At 42.3% G+C, this 24,782-nt stretch overlaps 1 protein-coding gene and 1 long non-coding RNA gene across 4 annotated transcripts in view; one reads left to right on the top strand and one right to left on the bottom strand.

The window, feature by feature from the left end:
- The window catches only part of TMEM132D (transmembrane protein 132D), an 852,888-nt gene that overhangs the window by 611,721 nt on the left and 216,385 nt on the right, over positions 1-24,782 (top strand). The gene's annotated exons all lie outside the window — the stretch shown is intronic.
- Positions 14,924-24,778, bottom strand: LOC110132407 (uncharacterized). Its single transcript, XR_011490651.1, has 4 exons — positions 24,682-24,778; positions 21,426-21,522; positions 16,243-16,314; positions 14,924-15,610 (listed from the first exon to the last, which is right to left on the bottom strand). It is a non-coding gene; the product is annotated as an uncharacterized lncRNA (long non-coding RNA).

Genomic DNA, 24,782 nt, shown 5'->3' on the forward strand with positions numbered 1-24,782 from the left:
GTGGGATCTTAGCTCCCTGACCAGGGATCTAACCCACATCTCCTTCATTGGAAGGCGATTTTTTTACCATTGGATCACCAGGAGGACCACCTCTGGACCAGGGAAGTCTCATGTCTCATCACTTTTAATCCCTCTCCAGTTCACTCTCCACACTGCAGATAGTAATCTTTTGGAAACTCAACTTTGATGATGTCACTACTTCCTGCGTGAAACATTTGAATGACTTCTTATTGCTCTGGGAAAAGACACCAGAATGCTTAACATGACACGTGGACACTGGAAAGGTAAGTAGGATGTAGGTCACAGACTGTGACCTACCAGTCTCTTCTGACATCGTTTTCTTCTGCAAGAGAATTGGAAATTTTAGTTTTCTCTGCCTAAGAAGGAGCTGACGAATCCACAACACAGTCTCCAGTCTTTCTCGGGTTTAAATATCTCTCAGTTCTTTCAACTGTTATTACTCTCTAACTATGTCAGGCATTCTTCTCTAAATACCCGTGGGTTATTAGTGTCCTTGGAGATGACTGCTCCACTTCTTTTCAGCATTCAATTATGCTTGAGTCTCAGTTTTGATCCTGAACTAATTTGTAGTCCTGGAACTGAAAATAGCATTCAGGGCATGAGCTGGCAAGAGAGTGGAACTTGGCTCTCACATCTCCTTTGGGGTCACCATATCCCCATGAATCGTGGTCAATTTGCCATGACCTTTCTTGGGAAGCTTCATGGCATTACCAACTCCCAGTTACACAGATCTCTGTTCTTTTCACATATGGGTCCTCAGCACATCTTATCTATGCTTGTTCTGAATCAGTGAGGGTTAGGATCCAAGAAGCTAGAAGTGGCATTTCTCTCTCAAATCTAATCTCGTTAGATACAGTTCATCGTCATTCCAGCTCCTTGAAATATTTTAGGGCTCTGAATCTGTGTTGGATCATTTTGGTGATATGTTTCAGCTTGATGTCATGTATGACTATAACTAGCATCCTGTCAGTATCCTCATCCAGTTCATTCATTGGAATTCTGAACAGAAAAGGGATGGGGACGGCACCCTCTGTGGAATTCCACAGCTTCTGCGATAGCCCGTGTGCCAGCTTTGCTTCCTGACTTGTGCGCTACTTTCCTGACCCCGCTTCACGCATTCCTTCTCACCCACCCACCTGCTCTGCTCCGGGGAAGTCTTCAGCGTTCCTTTCTGGCTACTTTGACTTCTTTGGTGTCTGCATCCTTTCTCGTGATGTTAAACATCATCTAGTCACTGATAATTCCACGATATGTGTCTAAACCCTGAAATTCTTCCCTGAATTCTAGTTTCCACAACCACTCTTGACTTTTTGGTAGATGTTTCCCACTAGCACGTCCTAAACCAAACCCTTGATCTTCACTCCGCAAATGTATTCCTTCTGTAAATATCCACATTTCATATGGCACAATTCCCTTGTGCCAGTTGCCCAGAACCAAACTATGGATGTTTTCTTTTTTTTTTTTTGCCCCCAGAGCTCACATCCAACTTATTCGTTGATCCTGATAGTCCTACCTTCACAATAAATTCAGAACCTGATTTCACATCAGGCTAACACTCTGATACAAGACATCAGCTGACACGCCAACTATTTCACTTGATCATCAATTTATTGTCTGGTTCCTCAAACTGTAAGTCCAAGGGGCAGGAATTTTTGTGTGTCTTTCTACATGTTTATTTTTAGTATCTAAAACAATCTGTAATGCATTGTAAGTGTTCAAAAATGTTTCAGATTAATAAATTGATGGATAAATAAATGACAGATGCCCCCTCATTCAGATTCATATGACTTCTCATTGTCCAAAATGACATAGTGAGATGTTCTATCACAGTCTGACCACTATCCCAGATACAAGAAGTTTATCATATTCTAAAAATTAATAAAAATTTCCCCCAAACCTTTTCTTCTCCTGGGTTCAACATCTCAATAAATTATACTTCAATCTACTTTGTTCTCAACACAATAACCTAAGAGTTCTTTGTGGTACTGATTTTTCTTATCTGACAAGCCAACCAATAACCATGTTAGTTTTTAGGATTTTTTTCTCTTCAGATTTTTTTTTAAAGTGGACCATATTTAAAAGCTTTATTGAATTTGTTACGATATTGTCTCTGTTTAATGTTTTGGTTTTTTGACTGCAAAGCATGTAGGATCTTAGCTCCCCAACCAGAGAAGTCCAGTTTTTTGTTTTGTCTCCAAAATATATCCTCGAGTTTGATCTCTTCTGCTATCCCCTAAGTTCGAGACATTTCAATGTCTTGCCCTAATTACGTGGTCTCCTTTACTCCACTTTTTTCCACCCCTACTCCCACTTGATTCATTTTCCCAATATCAGCTGGAAGGTCTTAACAAAATACGAGACATCTACCCCTCTTTTCTGCTTGAGATCATTGCATGCAATTCCATCCACACTTAAAATAAAATTCAGAATTCTTACTAAGACTCAAAGACTCCTTCATTGTCTGATCCCTTCCTACCTCTTTGACGGCATTTCCTAAAACCAACTCGCATTCTGGTAAGCTTCACAATCCCATTCTCTGGTCTTCCTGAAACTTACTCTGACCTCAGTGTGTTTACGCTAGCTGTTCTCCTGCCTGGAAGTCTCTATCACAAGCATGCCTCACAGCTGACTCATCACTCAGCCTGTACTCTCTTTATAAGCTTTCTTCAATCAGTGGAGAAGTCAGTGTTGCCTCCACCACCATCAACACATTCCATCCCATGGCTTATCAGCTTTGTTTTATCTTTAGTTGTCTGAAATTATCCTCCCTATTTTTATATCGACTTATGAGTTTGTTTCTCCGCTACTAGGTTTTAAGGGTTTCCCAAGTCGTGCTAGTGATGAACCTACCTGCTAATGCAAGAGACATAAGACATGTGGGTTCAATCCCTGCGTGGGGAAGATCCCCTGGAGGAGGGCATGGCAACCCACTCCAGCATTTTTGCCTGGAGAATCCCATGGACAGAGGAGCCTGGTGGGCTACAGTCCATAGGGTTGCAGAGAGTTAGACATGACTGAAGCAATTTAGCACATACACACAGAGGTTTTAAACTTCTTAAACTCAGGGTGCTTGTCCATGGTGACTGATGCAGCATCCACACACCTAAAATATTAAGTGGAACAGAGTAGGGGCTCAAAATATTTGTTGGATGATTAAATGTTGACGCATATAACATCCAACCAATTAATACCTGAGGTTATTCAGACATGGCATGTCCTTATGAAGCCATAGCAACTTTAGTGATTGTCAGGTTTTTTTTTAATTGGGAGATAATTGCTTTACAGTGTTGTGTTCATTTCTGCTGGACAGAAATGCAAATCAGTTAAAACTATATATATATATATATAATCTCCCCTCCCTCTTGAGCCTCTATCCCACCCCTCTAGGTCGTCACAGATGGCTATGCTCCCTGTTTGATACAGCAGCTTCCCATTAGCCATCTGTTTTATCCATGGTAGTGTATACATGTCAGTGCTACTTTCTTCATTCGTCCCACCCTCTTCTTCCCCCACTATGTCCACAAGTTCATTCTCTGTGTCTGTGTCTCCATTCCCTCCCTGCAATAGGTTTATCAGTACCATTTTCTAGAGTCCATTCATATGCATTAAATATATGATATTCGTTTTTCTCTGACTTACTTTACTCTGTATGACAGGCTCTAGGTCCAGCTACCTCACTACGACTGGCTCAAATTCATTCCTTTTTATGGCTGAGTAATATTCCATTGTTAATTCATACCACACTTTCTTTATCTTTCTTTATCCATGATCACCTGTTCTACACTCATGTCTGTGCTGACTTAAGGCTTACTGATCTGCAGTTTTCATAATCGACTTTCTATCCTGTTCATTTTTGTTCACTGGAAATTATTCAGGGGTTTTTCTGCCTCTTTATGGTTCCTCAGAGGTTCAGTAAAAACACTACAAAGTCTGTCTGTCCCCCGGAGTGATACATTCAATTATGAAGGCTTGATCTCATTTAAAAAGGCTCAGTGAGGGACTTCCCTTGCTGTTCAGTGGTTAAGACTCCATGCTTCCACTACAGGGGAGCATGGGTTTGATTCCTCGTCAGGGAACTAAGATCCTGCAAGGCTCACTGTGGGGGCCAAAAAAAAAAAAAAGGTTCGGTGATAGCTTGCAAAGTATTTATCCAGTTTGGTGTCCAGTTCCTTCTTAACCACTCTCACTTCTGCTCTGACGATTCTCTGACAACTGAATGCAAACACAAATGGGAAGGGGGCGTTTGATAGCTGATACCACTCTCTGAAAGCCTTCCTTTTCCTGAATGTGTTTGCCTGGAATCTTTTTGCTTCTGCATACCCATTTGTTTCCATCATCCCCTTTCTACATCAAAGGACTTCAAGACCCCTGGTCTGTCGCCAGGCTTGGCTAAAGAGAAGTCTCTGGAGGCCCCAGCAGGAGTCCAGATGGCAGGAGTGAAGGGAGGCAGAGTAGTACCAATATTTTCCCTCCTGACTGCCTCTCTGCAAGTTTCCCAGGACGCTGGGGGCGGCCCTGGAGGAGGGGGCCCATCTACCAAACATCTCTGGTCCTCCCAACAACATCCCTCCTCCCCTCCAGCCAAGGGGTGGCAGCTGCAGCCTGGTGCTGGCTCTAGATTACTGATGGGTTTGCCACGATCGTGCTATCTCACCACCTTCCTAAATGAACCCTTTTCAACCTGTCCTCCTGTTTTTGATTGGAACCCTGATTGATGCCCTGGGAATCCTCCCACAAGGAGATTGGGACTGATGTGTACACAATGATGTATAAAATAACTAATGAGAACCTGCTTTAAGCACAGGGAACTCTCCTCAGTGCACTGTGCTGACCTGAATGGTAAGGAAATCGAAAAAAGAGTGGATATTTGTGTACAGAGAGCTGATTCACCTTGCTCTACAGCAGAAACGAGCACAATATTGTAAAACAACTATACTCCAATAAAAATTAATTTAAAAGAAGATCTGGACCTTCCTGGTGGCTCAGTGGTAAAGAATCCACCTACCAATGCAGGAGACATGGGTTTGATCCCAGGTTCGGGAAGATCCCACGTGTCGCAGAGAAGCGAAGCCCGTGTACCACTACTATTGAGCCTGTGCCTCGGAGCCTGGAGGCCACAGCTGCTAAAGCCCTGGCGCCCTAGAGCCTGTGCTCTGCAACAAGAGAAGCCCATGCACCACAACCAGAGGGCAGCCCCTGCTCGCCAAAACTAGAGAAGAGTCTGTGCAGCCATGAAGACCCAGCACAGCCATAAATAAATAATTTTTAAAATGTGCATCTTTTAAAAAAATGCAAGATTTTAAAAAGACCCTCTTCTCACCACAAGGCTCCCACCTGTCCCTTCCCTGGCCAAACTTAGACCTTCAGATGTTTCTGGCTTTTCTCCCTCTATCAATCATTTGCCTTTTGAATGCAGAATTTCAGTTTTCCCCCTCTTCTTCTAGTTGTGGCAGGTGGGGGCTTCTCATTGCAGTGGCTTCTCTTGTTGCGAGCACACGCTCTAGGATGTGTGGGCTTAGGGAGTTGCAGCATGCATCTCAGTAGTTGTGGCACACGGACCCGGTTGCTACGAGGCATGTGGGATCTTCCCAGACCAGGGATCAAACCAATGTCTCCTGCATTGGCAGGCAGATTCTTTATCACTGAGCCCACGGGGAAGCCCCTGAACATATCTTAATTGTTCACGCTGTAAGACTCCTTGTCCTCCTAATGTGTGTGGGCTAATTGGCAAATATGGACAAACAGGAGAGTCAGACTTCATGGGTCCTGCCTGAAGTCCAGCTCTGCCCTAGATGGTCAGGCTGGGAGTGCTTCTGAAACCGGATGGCAGGTTGGATCCTCACCTATGAAGCATCTTCAGTCACAGAACACCTCAATCCCAGTCCTACTTTCATCTGTAAGGACTCCACCCACATTAACATGTGGAAAGAGAGAGCGCGCCAAAAGTATTGAGTTGCCCAAAAATCTCATTCAGCTTTTTGCATAAGATGTTACAGAAAAAAAACTCAAGTGAACTTTTTGGCCAACGCAATGTATTAAAGAGACAAATCCCAGAGGATTTGTTCCAAGACAGATCTTGGAACACAAGTATTGAGATAATTTGGTACCTAAGTAGTGATAAAGTAATTACTGAACTAGTAATTAAATAGGTAATTGGACAGCTTATTTCCTCTGCATTTAACAACAAAATGCCACCAGCAACCGCAAAAAGAGCATTTAAAAAAAACCAACTCAACTTTCAGAAAGAACCAGAGAGAATGTATGATGAGGAACCCAGGAAAAGTTTGACTTTTTGTGTGTGTTTACTTTTTAAAACTTATTTTTATTGGAGTATAGTTGCCTTACAATGTTGTGTTAGTTTCTACTGCAAAAGTTTTTACAGCAAAATGAACTAGCTTTGCACAAACACGTATCCCCTCCCTTTTGGGCCTCCTCACCCTTCAGGTCACCACAGTGCATTAAGTAGAGTTCCCTGTGCTATACAAGAGGTTCTCATTACTTACCTATTTTATACATAGTATCAGTAGTATGTTTGTGTCAATCCCAGTCTCCCAGTTCATCCAGCTCTGACTTCCCCCTTGATATCCATATGTTTGTTATGTCTGTTTCTCTATTTCTGCTTTGCAAATAGGATCATCTGTATCATTTTTCTCAATCTTTAGAGAAGATATTGATGATGGATTTTGCTATTAATGGCTATACTACATAGCTGGCTTCTGAATGGGTTTGTTCAGGAGGTTACACAAATGACAGAGAGAGAGGGAGGGTTGATCTTCTTCCAATGGGTGGATAAATTGTGAGGTTGCGAAGACCATGTGTATTCTAAAGAGTAAGTTAACATTAGCTACTTACCCTAGGTACTTCTCCTTGCAAATTATGGCCAAAAGCTACAGACACTCCCTTCCTAGCAACTCCTACTTCCATTATATTGATAGTGCCTTTAAGAATGTCATTTAGATTAACATCTAAAATGGCAAATTAATCAGTATCCATCTAGAGTCCACTGTTGGTCCTGTCCTGGCAGATGGAGACCACTTACCTAGGACATTTTCATTCCATCAAATATTATCTGCCCATGTGTAGCTGGGAGTGGTCCAGAAAGAATGGCTGAATTACAAGTGCTCTTTCTTTCCATAAACCCTAGTTAATGAATTCATCTAACTGGCATAGACTGTTTATCATGTTTTATTATTTGCTCGAGAGTTAACTAAGCAGTATTCTGCTCTTTCTGGAGAATTATTTTATGTTGCTGCTGCAATCAATTTATGATTTCTAAACAAGGCAAGGGGTCATTGATTATTTTCAAGGGAAATGATAGTGAGCAAGGCCTGCTTGTGTTTTGATATGCTGGCCAAAGTGGGTTATGTGGCAGAGAAAAATGGAATTAATTAATGAATCGGCCTTTCATGGATGTTTTCCAAATCATCTACATAATGTACCATGAATTCAAATTATATTCCTTTTTCATAAAGAATCCTTTGTGGCATTTCCTCATTCATGCATATTTTCTACAAATGTGTGTGTGTGTGTGTGTGTGTGTTTGTGTGTGTGTTTACCTGCCTTGAATATACTAGGTAAAGTGTAAGGTTTGATAAATAAACAGACATAGATCCCAATCCCATGAAGTTAGCAGTAAAGATATAGGCAACAGTGCATCAGGCCCGAGCACTTGTCTCATGCACCCAACCTGGGCTGGTGATCTGTTTCACCCTAGATAATACACATGTTTCAATGCTGTTCTCTTGAAACATCCCACCCTCGCATTCTCCCAGAGTCCACAAGTCTGTTCTATACATCTGAGTCTCTTTTTCTGTTTTGCATATAGGGTTATCGTTACCATCTTTCTAAATTCCAAATATATGTGTTAGTATACTGTAATAGTCTTTATCTTTCTGGCTTACTTCGCTCTGTATAATGGGCTCCAGTTTCATCCATCTCATTAGAACTGATTCAGATGAATTCTTTTTAACGGCTGAGTAATATTCCATGGTGTATATGTACCACAGCTTCCTCATCCATTCGTCTGCTGATGGGCATCTAGGTTGCTTCCATGTCCTGGCTATTATAAACAGTGCTGCGATGAACATTGGGGTGCACGTGTCTCTTTCAGATCTGGTGCACTGGGAAGACCCAGAGGGATCGGGTGGAGAGGGAGGTGGGAGGGGGGACCAGGATGAGGAATACATGTAAATCCATGGCTAATTCATTTCAATGTATGACAAAAACCACTGCAATGATGTAAAGTAATTAGCCTCCAACTAATAAAAATAAACGGAAAAAAAAAATAAATATATCACTATAAAAAAAAAAGACATAGGCAACAGATAAGGAACAGATAAGTAAACATTGTGAGTCTCAGACAACATAGTATAAAATATCAAACAGAATATCATGATAGAGAATTCAGGATTGTGGAAGGGAGGGTACTTAGTTTGGAACATTAGGGAAAATCAGCCTTAAGGAGGTGGTGTTTAAACTGAGACTTATGGAAACATGGGTTACCATGAGGGGAAGTGGGAAGTGGGATGAATTGGAAGATTGGGATCGATATATATACACTGTTCATACTCTGTATAAAATAGATAGCTAATGAGAACCTCCTGTGTAGCTCAGGAACTCTAGACAGTGCTCAGTGGTGACTTAAATGGAAAGGAAATCTAGAAAAGAGGAGCTGTATGTGTATGTACAGCTGACTCACTTTGCCGTATAGCAGAAACACACACAACATTGTAAAGCAATTAGACTTTCCGCGTGCTAAGTCGCTTCACTCGTGTCCGACCCTGTGGACTCCAGGCACTTCAGTCTTTGAAAGCCCATGGACTGTAGCCCACAAGGCTCCTCTGCCCATGGGATTCTCCAGGTAGAAATACTGGAGTGGGTTGCCATGCCCTCCTGCAGGGAATCTTCCCGACTCAATGATTGAACCCTTGACGCCCTCAGCGCCTGCCCTGCAGATTCTTTGCTGCTGAACCATCAGGGAAGCCCAGCGGGAGGCAATACTCCAGGAAAAATGAATAAACTGAGGCTTACAGGATAAAGCAAAGAATGTGACTGCAGACAGAAGGAAACTTCGGCAGGTGGAGTCTAAGGTGAAAAAGGACTCCAGGTGACCTGCGAGGCCAGAAGGCAAGAAATCAGAGAAAAGTACCTCAAAATGATCTTAAAATGACCATCTGGATTTTATTTCAAGTGCAGTGGTTAGAATTTGGGGAGTGTCAATTAGAGAATTTTTAAATATATATATTATGGATTTTAAATACTCTGTGTATTGGAGCAGAGCAGAGATGGAGACAGCAAGACCGCCTGTGGACCACTTTACAGTGTCCTACAGAAAAACAATGGAAGAGGGTGGGGCAGAGAGAAGGGGGCAGAGTCAAGATACCTGAGGTTATCATAAGAGAAATAGCTGTTGAGCCTTGCTGGTGGATGATCATGTGGGCATCGAGAGAAAGAAGAGGATCCTGAGAAGTCCGTGTCTGATTTCAAATAAATAGAAATAAGGAAGTGTTGCTGCAAACTGGAGAGGTGAAGAAGCAGATGACATGGTTTCAAGGAGAAATAAAAAATTTAGTTATTGATATGTAAATTTGGGAATGCTTGGAAAATATGTAACCAAAAATGTGGTCCTGCTGCTTGTCGCGCAAAAGCTGCTAAAAAGACCGGGTTGATGGAAAGCAAAGTTTGCTGTATTTTGGATGCTGGCAACCGGGGGAGAAGGCAGACTCCTATCCAGAGGCCAACTGCTCCCCCTGACAATCAGTGGGCAAGAGTTTTTATAGACGGAGGGAGGGGGCTATGTGCAGAAACAGCACAGTCAGCTCTGACAGTCATCTTGGAATTGGTCATCAATGGTCAAGCCAGTGTTATCTTGATTGTTTTAAGTACAGTTAATCTTCAGTTCCAGGGTCAGTTTGTTTCCCATGTCTTGAGGCCAATTCTCAAAATTGTGGCTGCTTATGTCTTGGCTATAGTCTGGTCGTCACGTAGTTAACTCCTTCTCCCTGGTGGGGGTGTCAGTATCTGTAAGACAGTGGACAGTATATGACTCAGAATATTATCTCTAGCCCTTGAGAAGGAACTCAGGTCCTTGACTATGTTTAATGACTAAACTACTATTATTTAGTCTTGTTGGACTGTTTTACTTTGTTTCTACATTTTCTTACTTCTATGATTTAAGTTATTCTTTGGCTAAAGTTTTCCCACAGACTGAAGGCAGGTGGAGGCCATTGTGGGCAAGGACCATTTCATTGCTCCATTTCAATAAGAAGACGAGTTAAGGTTACAACCTTCATATAAATCACGCGTTCATTACCAAAAAGGATCTCTAGGCTTGAATTACCAACTAAGCACAACATTGAAGCTTAAGTTACAACATTTCCACTAGTGGTTTTTTTTTTTTTTAATAGCAATAATAATAATGTCAAGGGATCATTTACTGAATATCCAATCTCTGTTAGGTGCATTATAGATGCCCTATAGTTACTGTCATTTGTATAAGTTGTTATCCTTTCCATGGTGTTTCCAAGTTTCTCTCTAATTCTCCTAGGAACTCTGAAAATTTTCTACATAACATACACTATCATTTTCAAACTAGTAGTACTAATTTTAAAACAAGTTTAAATAGTCCCTCTGAGAATGTCACATGTTGCGCTTGGAATTGCTAAATTTATTTAGGAAAAAGAAAGCCAGGGTAGTCTGCTCACTGTCCTGTGTTGCTTCTTTATTTCAAATCTTAAAATCTTTGACGAAGCCGGGGTTAAAGGCTCACCAAACACCCCAAAATGAGCTGTTTCAAGATTTACCTTTTGTTCATAACATGATGCTTAGAATCACTGATATTCTTACCTTTTCCTTGGCCTGTAGGATGCTAATGGACACATGTGCAGCTTGCTTATAGCCACTGGATGCCAAGGCAGTGGTGGTTTGGACTCATGCATTTGCCCGACCTTGGATTTCTTATTATCATCCTTATTTTTCTCTGTACCATGATTTCTTCAAGTCAGCATTTTCCAAACAGATGATCCATGGACCACTGGCACTCTGCAGAGTATTGATTTTGTATTTAAAAAAATGCTTTGCCAGGGATGTAAAATGCTGGGTTAACCAAAGTCAGCAGGCTTCTCTGCAGTAGGGCCCCTCAGAACTGTACATAATGACCCTTTTCTGCATGAAGGGGGTTAAGACGTTCTTCACCATGGAATCCTATTTGCCAGTGGATTTTTCCCAAGTCACCAGCATCACCATCTGTAATTGTTCTATAGGATGCAATTTGGGGTATCTTCCTTGACACATTAAATATATTTCCAATTCCTTTTTTATTTTTTAATATATTTACTTATTTATTTGGCTGTGTCAGGTGTTCGTTCTTGCATTCGGGCTCTTCATTGCTGCTTGCAGTCTTTCTCTAGTTGCAGCGAGTAGGGCCACTCTCTAGTTATGGTACGCAGGCTTCTCGTTGTGGCTCTTGTTGCAGTCCACAGGCGCTACAGTTCAGACTCAGTAATTGTGGTACACAGGCTTAAATGCCCCGTGGCATGTGGAATCTTCCTGACCGGGGATGGAACCTGTGTCCCCTGCATTGGAAGGCAGATTCGCAACCACTGGACCACCAGGGAAATCCCCATTCCTCTTTTGGAAAGAGATGAAATATAAGTAAAGAGATCAAAAATGTAAAGTCAGATAATTTACAGAAGGTTTGGTGTGCTAACATTGGTTTTCAGACCTCTTTTTAGCTATGTAACTTCTCTCCTGGGTCACCCGGAAGGAGTTCTTTGATTTCTTCTTGATCTCTTTATCTGCTTAGGGAGCCATATTATCAGACTCTCTTGATTTTGCGTGGATGTTGTGAAAAGAGACAGGACTGGCTCACTTAGATGTGCTTTTTAGCTTTTGGTATCCGAGGTGTTACATAAGTCCCAGGCCTTGTTTATACTATGATTATAATAAGCAGTATAACTTTTTTGCTGGGTAACCCTGAGATCACATTGTCAGAGAAAAAGAAATGGCTGAACAGAACCACTTCTACAAGTTAAACCCATTTTCCGACAGCTGGCTGGTGGGTGAGTTGCTGAGTTCTGAGATTTGAAGTGGCATTTACAGAAGACCTTATTTTGAGAAGGCACCACAGGCAAATTATAACAAGTGTTATTTAACAGCTCTAATTATGATTTTTTTTCCCCTCTCTCTCCCCACTTTGTATCTACAATTTGATCCAAATTAATATTTATTTATACTAATAATAGCCAACCCAGATGGATTGCTTACTATGTACCAAGCAGTATTCACAAGGGCTTTGCATGAACTAACCCATTTAATCTTCCTGAGAGCCTAGGAGGTAGGGGCTATTATTATCCTCATTTTAATGATGCTGAGACTGAGGTTAAGAGAGGGAAGAAACTGACCAAATTCTAACACAGACAGTCAGTTCCAAAGCTCAGACCTCTATCAGGCTCTCTTTCATCAGCTTGGCAATACATCACATAACTGTCCTCAGACATACATGACCTTGACTTTGTTTTTGTAATGTTTTTTATTGTGGCAAAAGTCATATAATATGAAACATACTCCTTTAACCATACATAACTGTACAGTTCACTAACTACAGTGCACTAACTACGTTCACATTGCCTTGCAACTTTCACCACCATCCATTTTCCGAATGTTTCACCTTCCTAAGCTGAAACTCTGTCCCCATTAAACACTAACTCCCCCTCCCCACCACCCACCCCACCCCCGGCCCCTGACAGCTGTCAATGTACTTTCCGACTCTATGAATTTGACTACTCTGAGTATCTTGTTTAAGGGGAATTGAACAGTATTTGTACCTACTTTCTATCAGAATGCATTTTTACTTTACCTTGACTTTGTAACTAACACAGATCTTGATGTTCTACTCTTTGGGGGTAACATAAGACCCATGACCAAGCCTCAGAAAGCCCAGTGGCCCTTGAACTCTGTGAAACTCAATCAAACTTCCATTTCCCAAATATCAGTGGTGCGTGTAGGCATGAGCTGACATTAAAGAGCAGCTCAGACTTGGAGCAATGTTGCTTTAGTGTCTGGTGATCTCTACAAAGCATCGCTTTCTCCAAATTTCTGTGCGTGAGTTTCTTGTTTAGATGTCTCTGTTTGATCATTTTTCTAACTCAACACAGTATTTAGGGAGCTGTTATGATAAGCTGGCGCTGTGCTTGCTATGGGGGGTACAGTGCTGAATTGGGCTGATAAGGTCCCTGCTCTGTTAAGTTCCTTTCGAAGGAAGAAAGTGGCTCCACCAAGTGATGCCAACATAAGAACAGTTTAGTTTGTGGTGGTTGTGGGCGGTGGCGGGGGGAGTGTGATTTTGCAGGTACCATTGTTGTTGTTCTTTAATTGCTCAGTTGTGTCCAACTCTTGGCGACATCATGGACTGTAGCCCGCCAGGGTCTTCTGTCCATGGGATTTCCGAGGCAAGAATACTGGAGTGAGTTGCCATTTCCTTCCCCAGGGGATCTTCCTGACCCAAGAATTGCCACTTCCATCTCCTGCATTGGCAAGCGGATTCTTTACCACTGAGCCACCATAGTTAGCCTTTAAGAGATGTGGATATCAAGAGGGGTTAGCAGTGTGAAGATTCAGGGTCACAATGCCCCCAAATAAAGACAACAGCAAGTTCTAACAACAAATTAGAAAACCCAGGTAGGTGGTGATGGAGGTAGAAGATGGCAGTGGTAGCTGGTTTCTGAGCTGCTAGATCGTTCTGGGCTGCAGTTGAGTCAGCCTATTTTGAATGATGCCCATGTTGAGGAGGGCTCACCTTGCATGTGGAAGGCCCTCACCTACTCCGTTGCACTCCCAGGGGTGGGACTGAGCAAGCTGAACTCTTTCTGAAGTCTCACTGTGGAGAGGAGGAGAGACCCAAGTTCATCACCTATCTTCATGGGCACATCAGATCGAAGCTATGAAGATGAACAAAGAGAACCTGGACCATTACCCAGTGGGGACCACAGCGCTAACTTGGACCACTGCTCTGCACCCACGAGCCAGAAGAGTGTATGGGACCTTGAGCCTACCTTCTTTTTTGTTGCTGTATCAGATATTTATTGGAAATGTTTAATTGTCTGATCGATAGCTCAGCTTCTTATATCCAGTGATGACCATTATATTTGATGATCATTACCTTGTGGGCTACGGTCCATAGGATCACAAAGAGTCACACCTGACTGAAGCAACTTATCACACATGCAAGTAGATACATACTTGATGACCTTTATACTGATCTTCCCTTTGCTCAGAGCAGGAGATGGCCTAAATAAATAACTTAGTCATGAGCTGGAAAGAAAAGACAAGATCCAGGTATGCTTGGGACACAAGGTCAAGGTGGGGGACGGTGACAAGATGACATGAGAAAGGTTGGCAGGACTTTGGGGAAGACAGGGTCTTTTGGAACATGATCTGGAATTTGAATTTTACTGTAACTACACAGTTGTAAAGTAGGGAGTTTATACATTAAAGCAGTGGTTCCCAACCTTGATGGCACCTGGGACTGATCTCGTGGAAGACAATTTTTCCATGGACCAAGGGTGGGAGGATGGTTTCAGGATGATTCAAGAGCATTATACTTATTGTGCACCTTATTTATATTATTATTATATCATCTCCATCTCAGATCATCAGGCATTAGATCCTGGAAGTTGGGGACCCCTGCTTTAAAGGACCATCCTGGCCAGTGTGTGAAAACCGGGGGGATGCACAAAGTTAAGGGCACTGCTTGGAGCTCTGAACATCCTGTGATGATGGAAATGGGATGCAGTGAGACAGCACAGATGAAGAATCAGGTGGCACTGAAGTGGAAACATTGACGCTTAGTCCTTGGGGATGAATTTAAGGAGTGGGGATGGAGTTGAGAGCAAGAAATTGCAAGTGGGATAGAATGTGTTTTATTTTTTTGGCTTTTTTTCCATCAAAGCAGATGTAGAAGTGAGAGAATCACTGTCAGGAAAACAAACCAGAAATGAACAGACTGTAGTATGTTACATTGGGACCCCAGATCTCCATCCTGAGTTTTGTATTTGCCTCCCTGCTTCCTAGAAGGTGGAGTTCACTTCCTCTCCCATTGGCTTTGAGCTTTGCCATGCATTTTGCTTTGGCCAAGGCGATGGTGGCAGATGTGAGCAGAGCAGGTGCTGGAAACGTGCTTACGTGACCAGACTTGTCCTCTTGTCCTTCTGGCATCATTATGAGAAAAACATGTCATGCAGTCTGGTGGTCCCAGGAGACTGAGAGATGTGTGGAGAAGAACTGAACGCCATCTGGAGCCTGGAGCCAAGTTCTGTGGACCTTCTGAGCCCAGCTGACCCACAGCCTGAAGCAGAGCCTCATCAGCTGACCCAAGCATCAGGGCTGCTGAGAATAAATGCTTCGTGTTGTACATCGCTGGCTAACTGAGTCAGAGCCCTTCAAAAGCACCAGTCCCAGCCGTAGAAAGTGTGGCAGACACGCCTTATGAATATGGACAAGTCCTGTTCTGACTCTTCTTAAGCAAAGTCTTTGGAGCCTGCGAATCTGCTAAGCTTCACCATAGCTTCAGTTTATGTCCTTTAGATAAATGCTGTGAATGCAAGATAAAAAAGGGGAAAAAAAGAGTTGGTAGCTCTCCAGGTCTTTTGGGGCTGTGAAGGTCTCAAACAATGCACCTGTGAATTTATGGTTACCGGGGGGGAGGGGGAGGGGGTGGTAGAGTGGGAGGTTGGGATTGACATATACACACTATTATATTTGAAATATATAACCAACAAGGACCTACTGCATACCACAGGGAACTCTGCTCAGTATTATGTAATAACCTAAGTGGGAAAAGAATTTGAAAAAGAATAGGTAGTTGAATATGTATGACTGAATCATTTTGTGGTATGTCTGAAACAAGCACAAAATTATTCATCAACGATGTATGTGTGTGTGTGTGTGTGTGTGTGTGTGTGTGTTAGTCGCTTAGTCGTGTCCAACTCTTTGCAACCCCATGGACTGTAGCCCACCAGTCTCCTCTGTCCATGGGATTCTCTGGGCAAGAATACTGGAGTGGGTTGCCATTTCCTTCTCCAGGGGATCTTCCCAGCCCAGGGATCGAACCTGGCTTTCCTGCTTTTACAGGCAGATTCTTTATTGCCTGAGCCACCAGGGAAGCCCAATACTCCAGTATAAAATAAGAATTTTTTAAAAATGACAGCAAAACAATGCACCTACCTAAAATATTCTGTTCCTTCCCAGCAACATCTTCATTTGGGGCAATAGATTATGGTGCTTGAAAGGCAGGGCCTGGAATTTAGACAATGCTGAGAGTGAATTCTGTATCTGCCACTTACTCTCTCTTGGTGTTAGATGTTTCACTGAATCTCCCTAAGCCTCGGTTTTGTTATTTATTAAATAGGGCAATGATACCCATCTACTGGACTTGGGGAGGAGGGAAGATTGAATTAAATAATACATAAAAGCCCCCAGAACCATGCCTCATACAGCAGGGGCACTCTGGTTCTCAGTCTGGAGAATAAGAAGAACATCTATGCATTTTAAAAAATATTTATTTATTTGGCTGCACCAGGTCTTAGTTGCAGCACACGGGATCTTCTGTCTTCACTGCAGCAGGTGAGCTCTTAGTTGCAGCATGTGGGATCTAGGTCCCTGACCAGGGATTGAACCCAGGCCCCCTGCATTGGGGGTACACAGTCTTAGCCACCGAACCATCAGGAAAGTCTCAGGAAAATCTGTGCTTTGGAAACAAGTTTGATGAGGAAGTAAACTACCACAGACACTTCAGTCTCCTGTATGAGTCTCTTTTCTTTCAACATCTCATGAAAGATCTTTGTTCAACATTACTGAATAAATACTGAGATACAAAAGAGCTGGAACAATACCATGAGCCACACACCCCTCCCCCAAGCTCTATACAGGGACATGCAGTATACACATGGAAGAAGATCCAGATATTAGTATTTTTAATACAGGGACCTAAGAAACAAAACTCTGGAAAGCATCGAGCATTAGCAAGAAGCTTGAATAAATGACACAGCAAAACCCAGGGCTTGTTCCAATGGGACAGTCCTTTCTGAAATGGGAGTTTGTGCATTGATTTCCATCATCTACTTTCAAGATTGTGTGGGAAGGACTTTCCTGGTGGTCCAGTGGCTAAGGCTCTCTGCTCCTGATGCGGGGGGCCTAGGTTAAATCCCTGGTCAGGGAACCAGATCCTGTGTGCTACAACTAAAATCTGGCAAAGCTGAATAAATAAACAAATATTAAAAAAAAAAAAGACTGTGTGGACTTAATAATGGCCACAAGATATCCATGTTCTTGATTCTGGAACCTGGGAATGTCCACTTCTGTGACAAAAGGGGCTCTACAAGTGTTGTTAAGGAAGTGACATGAGCGGGTTGCCCTGTTCATCAGTATGGATGTGATCACAAATGTCCTGATAGAAGACAGCAGCAGAATTTGGCTACAGGAGGACTCGGATGTGGGGATTTTTCAAAAGGAGGCTGGAGGGGAATGACTGTTTGGAGTGGTGTTGAAACGGGGCCACGAGCCATGGAATGGTGGCTGCCTCTAATGTTTGAAACAGTAAGCAGACAAATTCTCTCCTGGAGCCTCCAGAAGGAACATGCCCTGTGGACACCTTGCTTTTATACTTCTGACGTGCAGAAGTGAAAGAGAATCTGTTTGCATTGTTCTGAGCCGCCAGGCTTGTGGCAGCAACAGGAGAGTAATACAAGGACCTTAACAGGTACGTGTATGTGCGTAAGCTCTTAAGTGGCGCTTCCTAGGTGGTACCAGTGGTAAAGAATCCGCCTGCCAATGCAGGAGATGCAGGTTCAATTCCCGGGCCGGGAAGATCCCCTGGCGGAGGAAATGGCAACCCTCTCTAGTATTCTTGCCTGAAACGTTCCATGAACAGAGGAGCCTGGTGGGCTGTAGTCCATGGGGCCACAAGGAGTCAGACTCAACTAAGCGAGGTCTTAAGTTGGGCAGGTGCCCCAGGGTTATCTGTAGCACTCTTCTTCCATTCATAGCCCTGGCTGCCAACAACACTGAATGTCTTTTTTACTTGAATGAATCAATGGCATTCCCTTTTTTCTTTCCCTCCTTAAAATTAATTTATTTAGTTTGGCTGTGGTGGGTCAGTGTTGCTGCACGTGAGCTTTGTCTAGTTGCGGCGAGGGGGACTCCTCTCTAGTTATGCACGGGCTTCTTAATGCAGTGGCTTGTCTTGTTGCAGAGCACGGGCTCTAGGGCATATGGGCTTCAGTAGTCGCGGTGCACAGGCTTAGCTGCTCGGTTCGGCATGTGGCATCTTCCTGGACCAGGGACCGAACTGGGGTCCCTTGCATTGCAAGGCAGATTCTTAACCACTGGACTATCAGGGAAGTCCCACATTCCCACTTTTATGCCTCTCAGAATTCTCTCCTTTTACAGGATAACTGTCTGGCAAGGTGCCTTGCTCTGTGGGTTAATAGTTTCTCTGAGCATTGATTGGCCTTGGGAGTATTGGACTCACACCACACATGCCTGCATCTTTATTAAGTAGCTGCTCAAGTATTCACCATCGCCTCTGAGATTAGCTGGCTCCCCCATATGTCTTGAAAGGCCCATTAAAGCAGTCATTATTCTATGAATCTTCTTTGTGCCCAAACTCCAAATGTGCAGAGACTTGAAAAAAAGAAAAGGTGTGAGGTTTTATTTTTTTTTCTTCATTTTTGCACTCTTTTTTTTTGTCAACCATTAAAGAGCTCAAACTGTCTTTGTGTGTTTGACTAATTTCGGATTTTGAAAGCACAAGGAAAGTGCTTGAGGTCTGAAGCTTGCCTATGAAAATGATGGAGCACAATTGGGGAGCTGTCAAGACTGGGATGGTTCATTGAAGAAACCTGCTTAACTTTACAGCACCAAAAGTTTCATAGAGATGATGGCTTCCTCTTCTTTAGCACCACTGTGAGAACATCCTGAAGGACATCTGAGAAAGACGTAGTGAATGCTTCCATTTGTCTCAGCAGTAAATTAAATCTAGTGTCAATGAAGATGTGAAAATGATCTCTTATTTATAGTGTCTGCATGTTCCAAGAGTTTAAAAAAATGTCAGTTGTTCAGTAATTCCAGTTTGATGAGAGGTGGGGTGGGGGAAATTGAGAGGAGTTGTCACATATAACACATTTTCTGAGCTGCCCTAGCTTTCTCCAAGTTTTTCTTTATATAGTTTTGGACCAAAATGTGCTTTGGAGAGACATCAGTCCAGTGTTAAACTGTCAAAACTCTTTGTTGCGTGTGGCAGAAATCCAGTCAACTGGGTGAAACCAAAGAGAGATATCGGTTGACTTCCATAAGAAGCAGTCTGCATATAGATTTCAGGTATGGCTTGATCCAGGAGCTTAAGCAGTATCATCAGGATACTTGTCTGTACCCACTAGAAGATTTAGCCAGGCCAGAATCACCCAGCATGGTCTTCAGAGAACAGGGAAAGAGAGCTGGACTAAAGAATTTGTATCAGTTATATATGTTGGTGCCATTTCAGATCTTCTCAGCTCTACCTCATGCAGGGGCATTGGGCCATTCTTTCCAGCTACTGTAGCGGCAAACCCCCTAGAGACTCTGGAGAGTCACACACACACACACACACACACACACACACACATACACACAGCATCTGACTTTAGGCCTGTGCTGTCCTGCCCTAGAACTGTCTTGTTGTCTTGTTCATTCTGAAATGTATAAGATTTTGTGGTCAAGTATACCAGAAGCAAAGAAGAGTTAGCATCCTTCAGGACACAACTTTGACCAACAAAAGGTGGAAACGAGTGGATAAATCCCTCCCCAAATGGATGGATCTGAAAAGCATCCATGTGTCTGGTCCCAGAAGAAAGTCTGTGTTGCAACTTTGAGCAATTTGTCATGATTGATGTCAAACACTGACCAGCTGCAGTTGGTCATGAACAGCAGACTGCATGTTCATGCCAGTTTCCATCATTCCTGTTTCTCCCCACTTTTTCTGCACTCCTGCCCAGGGGCTAGCATACTCTCATGTTTCACAGCACATAACCTCTGCCTCAGGTTTTTCGAAAGAATACAGGTTGAGCGATTATTTATGTTTCATTTGGAAGACGTGGGTGCCTTTTCTTTCTCAGACACCTTAAAGTACCTTACACACCCAGGACATTATGGAACTTGTTGGGGGAGGTGTAGGGAACTTCAATAAGACAGAATTACAGGTTTTATTCAGAGTCACCTCAGCCATAGAAACAGTAGGATGGTTCGGAAGCTTCTGATACTTGTCCACTAATGAGGCTGCATGACTGTGAAAAGCATGAAGTCAAAGTACTTAACACAGAAAATTCTTTGATTCTGCCCAAATGATATCTTGTTGCTTCTAGAATGGAATGTAAAGGTGACTTAGAGGTGATCAGAGAGGTAACTCTGGTGTGGTGTACTTAGATTAAAATATCTGTTCTGTTGTCACAAATGGCAGAATTTCCTGCTTTTTTATGACTGAATACATATAGTGCATTTTCTTTATCCGTTCATCCATCAATGGACATTTAGGTTGCTTCCTACCTTGGCTGTTATGAATAAGGCTGCAGTAAACACAGGGGTGCAGATATCTCTTCCAGGACTGATTTCGTTGCCTTTGGATGTATACCCAGAAGTAGGATCATTGGAGAGAGGTGGTAGGTCTATTTTAAGTTAGGGAGTGGGGGGAAACTCCATTCTGTTTTTCATAATAGCTGTACCAACTTGCATTCCTTCCAAGGGTATGAGACTGTGAAATAAGCTGGACAGAGAAACACAAACACTCTTTGCTATCACTTATATGTGGAATCTAAAACAAGGAATTTAAAAAAAGAAGAGTTGAACTCATAGAAACAGAGAGTAGAATGGTGGTTATCAGTATCTGGGGGTGGGGGATGGGAAGATGTTGACCCAAGGTCCAAACTTATAGTTATTAAGTGAACAAGTTCTGGGGGCAGTGTGGTGACTATAGTTAATAGTTATGCATTGTGCATTTGAAATATACTAAGAATAGATCTAAAGTATCCTTTTTTAGAAAGGATAACTGTGTGAGATGATAGATGTGTTAGCTTGACTGTGGTAATCATTTCACAATTATATATACATTAAATCATCATAGTCTGCACTTTAAATATAACTACAATTGTAGTTATATTCATTATACTTCAATAGAGCTGAAAACATTTTTAATATAAAAAATACTTGTACTGCCATTTTCCCTTTGGCAAACCAGTTATCCAATCTAAGCATCTCTCTACAACACCATTGGGAGGTTTAAATGGGATAATGCATTCAGATTCTCCCAACACATACAATGCAATCCAAAGGCTTTCTTGTTACCAAATCTAGACTTCTATGACAAGTTGTTTACTTACATTTACTATTGTATTAGTCAAGGTGATCCAGTGAAACAGAACCAGTAGTATATATACAGGCACACCTCAGAGATATTGTGCGTTTGGTTGCAGACCTCTGCAATAAAGCAAATATCACAATAAAGTGAATCACATGAATTTTATAGTTTCCCAGTGCTTACATAAGTTATATTTATACCATACTCTAGTCTACTGTGTACACAGCCTCATGTCTAAAATAATACTGAACGTACCTTAATTCAAAAATACTTTATTAATGAAAATTGTGGGACTTCCCTGGTGACGCAGTGGTAAAGAATCCACGTGCCAATGCAGAAGACATGGGTTCAGTTCCCGGTCTGGGAAGATCCCAAATACTGCAGAACAACTCAGCACATGCACCACAACTAGTGAGCCTGTGCTCTCAAGCCCGGGAACTGCAACCATTGAAGCCCACACACCCTAGAGCCCAGCGCTCTGCAACAAGAAAAACCACAGCAATGAGAATATTGTTCACTGAAGCTACAAAGTAGCCCATGCTCACTGCATTAGAGAAAAGCCAGTGCAGTGCGGTCAAAAATAAATAAAATTCTAAAAACATTAACGGTCATCTGGATCTTCAGGAAGTCATAGTTACAACATCAAAGATCACTGACCACAAATAAATGTAACAAATATAATAATACTGCAAACGTTTGCGAGATTAACCAAAATGGGACCCAGTGACACAAAATGAGCAAGTGCTATTGGAAAAGGGGGGCATTGACAGACTTGCTGAATACAAGGTTGCCACAAACCTTGAATTTGTAAAAAAAAAAAAAAAAAGAAAAAAACCACACACACACAAAAACATAGTATCTGAAAACATAATAAAGCAAAGCAGAATGAAATGAGGTGTGCCTGCCTATACTTTTTTACTTTTAAACATATATGTGTATGTGTGTGTGTGTATATATATATATATATATATATATATATACACAGAGAGAGAGAGAATTATATATGTATATATACACATACATACAAAGAGACTTATTATAAAGAAAAATTATGGAGTCTGGCAAGTCTGGAATCTGCAGGGTAGACTAGCAGACTGAGGATATAAGCTGCCAGTGTTGCAGTTTGAGTCTAGAGGCTGTCTTCTGCTGCGCCAGGAAGAGCTGTTGTTGCAAATGAAGTCTGCAAGAGAATTCTGTCTCGCTCAGTAGAGGCCGTTCTTTTTGTTCCATTCAGGCCTTCGACTGACTGGATGAGACCCACCATGTTATGGAGAGCAGTCTGCTTTCATCGTCACTCTCATCCAAAAATACTCTCACAGAAACACTCAGGATAATGTTTAACCAACTATCTGGGGACCCCAAAGCCCAGTCAAGCTGATCCATAAAATTAACCATCACAGCAGTGAAGTTTTTTTGGTTTTGTTTTTCAAAAAACCCATCAAACTGAAGAAAAGAGTAAACAGTCATGAGAGATTGCAACAAAATGTTGAAAAGTGGAAAGGTGACTGTCAGGTGGTAACTGAATTAGCAGACTAGAGATAGCCAACCACCTGCAGTAGGGTGGGGGGATATATTAAGAAAGAGAGGCAGGGTGGAGAGAGAGAATGAATAAAATTGCTTAGGACTTGGATGTCCAGGCATCTCAGAAATCAGTGTGAGGTGCTTTGTTTTCTGCGTAAGAAATGCTCGGCTCTCCCAGAGTCCCTCCTGTTGTCCTTGCTCATGTCAACTGTCCACCAAGCCCCCATGGTGAGAATGAAGGTTGGCTGTCTGGACAGGGTTAGTGAGAAAAACTCTGGCCCTATGCCTCCCCGTGATGCCTTCATTGCTTGAGCCCCAAGTCCCTAACACATGGCAGGCAATTGATGAGTTTTATGATAAGCTTGATTGCATTGTTTCACTTCATAAAATATTTCCTCTAATGACTTTTGTTGTGCAGATTAGGAACTAGACATAAAGATCTGCCAGCTGTTGATTTCCCCATATATATAATTTGTATTTGAGGTGTTGAAAATCTTACAGTGTGTTCTGAATCATGGTAGAAGCATTGAATTTGAGTCCATATCACTCACTGTATTCTGATTACATAAATGTTCATGATCCATCCATGGAAATAGTGTCCTGAGCCATAAATGTCAAGATGCAAGATCAGTATTTTTTATTGCTTTTCAATAAGTCAATTTTTTCTTTCAAGTTTCCAAGTTTCTTCTAGGCTAGTTATCAGAAATCTAATCTCATCCACCTCCCCTTTTCTTCTTGGGTTTTTTACTTAGCGGGAAGTCCCAGAATATATATTCCAAAGTGTCTGGAGATGAGGACATCTGAATGCATAGAACATGTTCTTGCAAGCATCTTCTGAGATGCCAACTCTCCCATCTGGCTTTTACACATTGGTCCATGAAAGTCTCCATGCAAGCAGTCCACTAGGAGAAGCTTTTTACCCTCATCTGTATAGTGAAGCATCTTTTCAGGTCCAGAAGCTCCCTTGACTACTTCCAAGCCATCCTGAGCACACAAGAATATTTCTGCTGCTTCTCTACAACCCAGGGCATGGCACATGTAAAGGATACTCTGTCAGCCTAGTGAAACCTCAAGAAAATCTTATCTTTGGAGACTCTTCACATTCCTGGGAACTGCCCCAGGAAGCAAGAAATGGAGCCACTTCACTGCTCTCACACTCATCTCTCCTTAGCTTGAAGTCTAAGACTCTGTGTGAAGCCCACCCCACTTCGCCACTGACTGTCTTCCCCTCTTCTTGGCTAGAGGAAGCAAATTCAGGAAATTAAAGGATACTTGCCATTACTCACTGAGTATTCCTTCAACCCTTAACATTGGCTGTATCTTTTTTTTTTTATTCCAGTGTAGACTTTTGGAAATCAGAAGCCAGGAAAAAATTTTCTCTCTTTATTTTGCTTTCTTCTCTACATTTTCTTTTTTTTTCTTTTTCTTTTTTTTATTAGTTGGAGGCTAATTACTTTACAATATTGTAGTGGGTTTTGTCATACATCGACATGAATCAGCCATGGATTTACCTGTGTTCCTCATCCCGATCCCCCCTCCCACCGCCCTCTCCACCCGATCCCTCTCTTCCACACAATGCCATGGTTAATCGTGTGTATGTCTGTGCATGCCTGTGTAAGCGCTAAGTTGCTTCAGTTATGTCAGACTCTGTAGCCCGCCAGGCTCCTCTGTCCGTGGGCTCTCTGGGCAAGAATACTGGAGTGGATTGCCATGCCCTCCTCCAGTGGATCTTCCTGACCCAGAAATCAAACCGACACCTCTTATATCTCTTGCATTGGCGAGTGGATTCTTTACCACTAGCGCCACAGGAAGTCCGTGTGTGTCTCTATTATTCATAATTATACATTATTAAAAAATA

The sequence above is a fragment of the Odocoileus virginianus genome, chromosome 12 (genome assembly GCF_023699985.2).
Source record: "Odocoileus virginianus isolate 20LAN1187 ecotype Illinois chromosome 12, Ovbor_1.2, whole genome shotgun sequence".
Classification (NCBI taxonomy): Eukaryota; Metazoa; Chordata; class Mammalia; order Artiodactyla; family Cervidae; genus Odocoileus; species Odocoileus virginianus.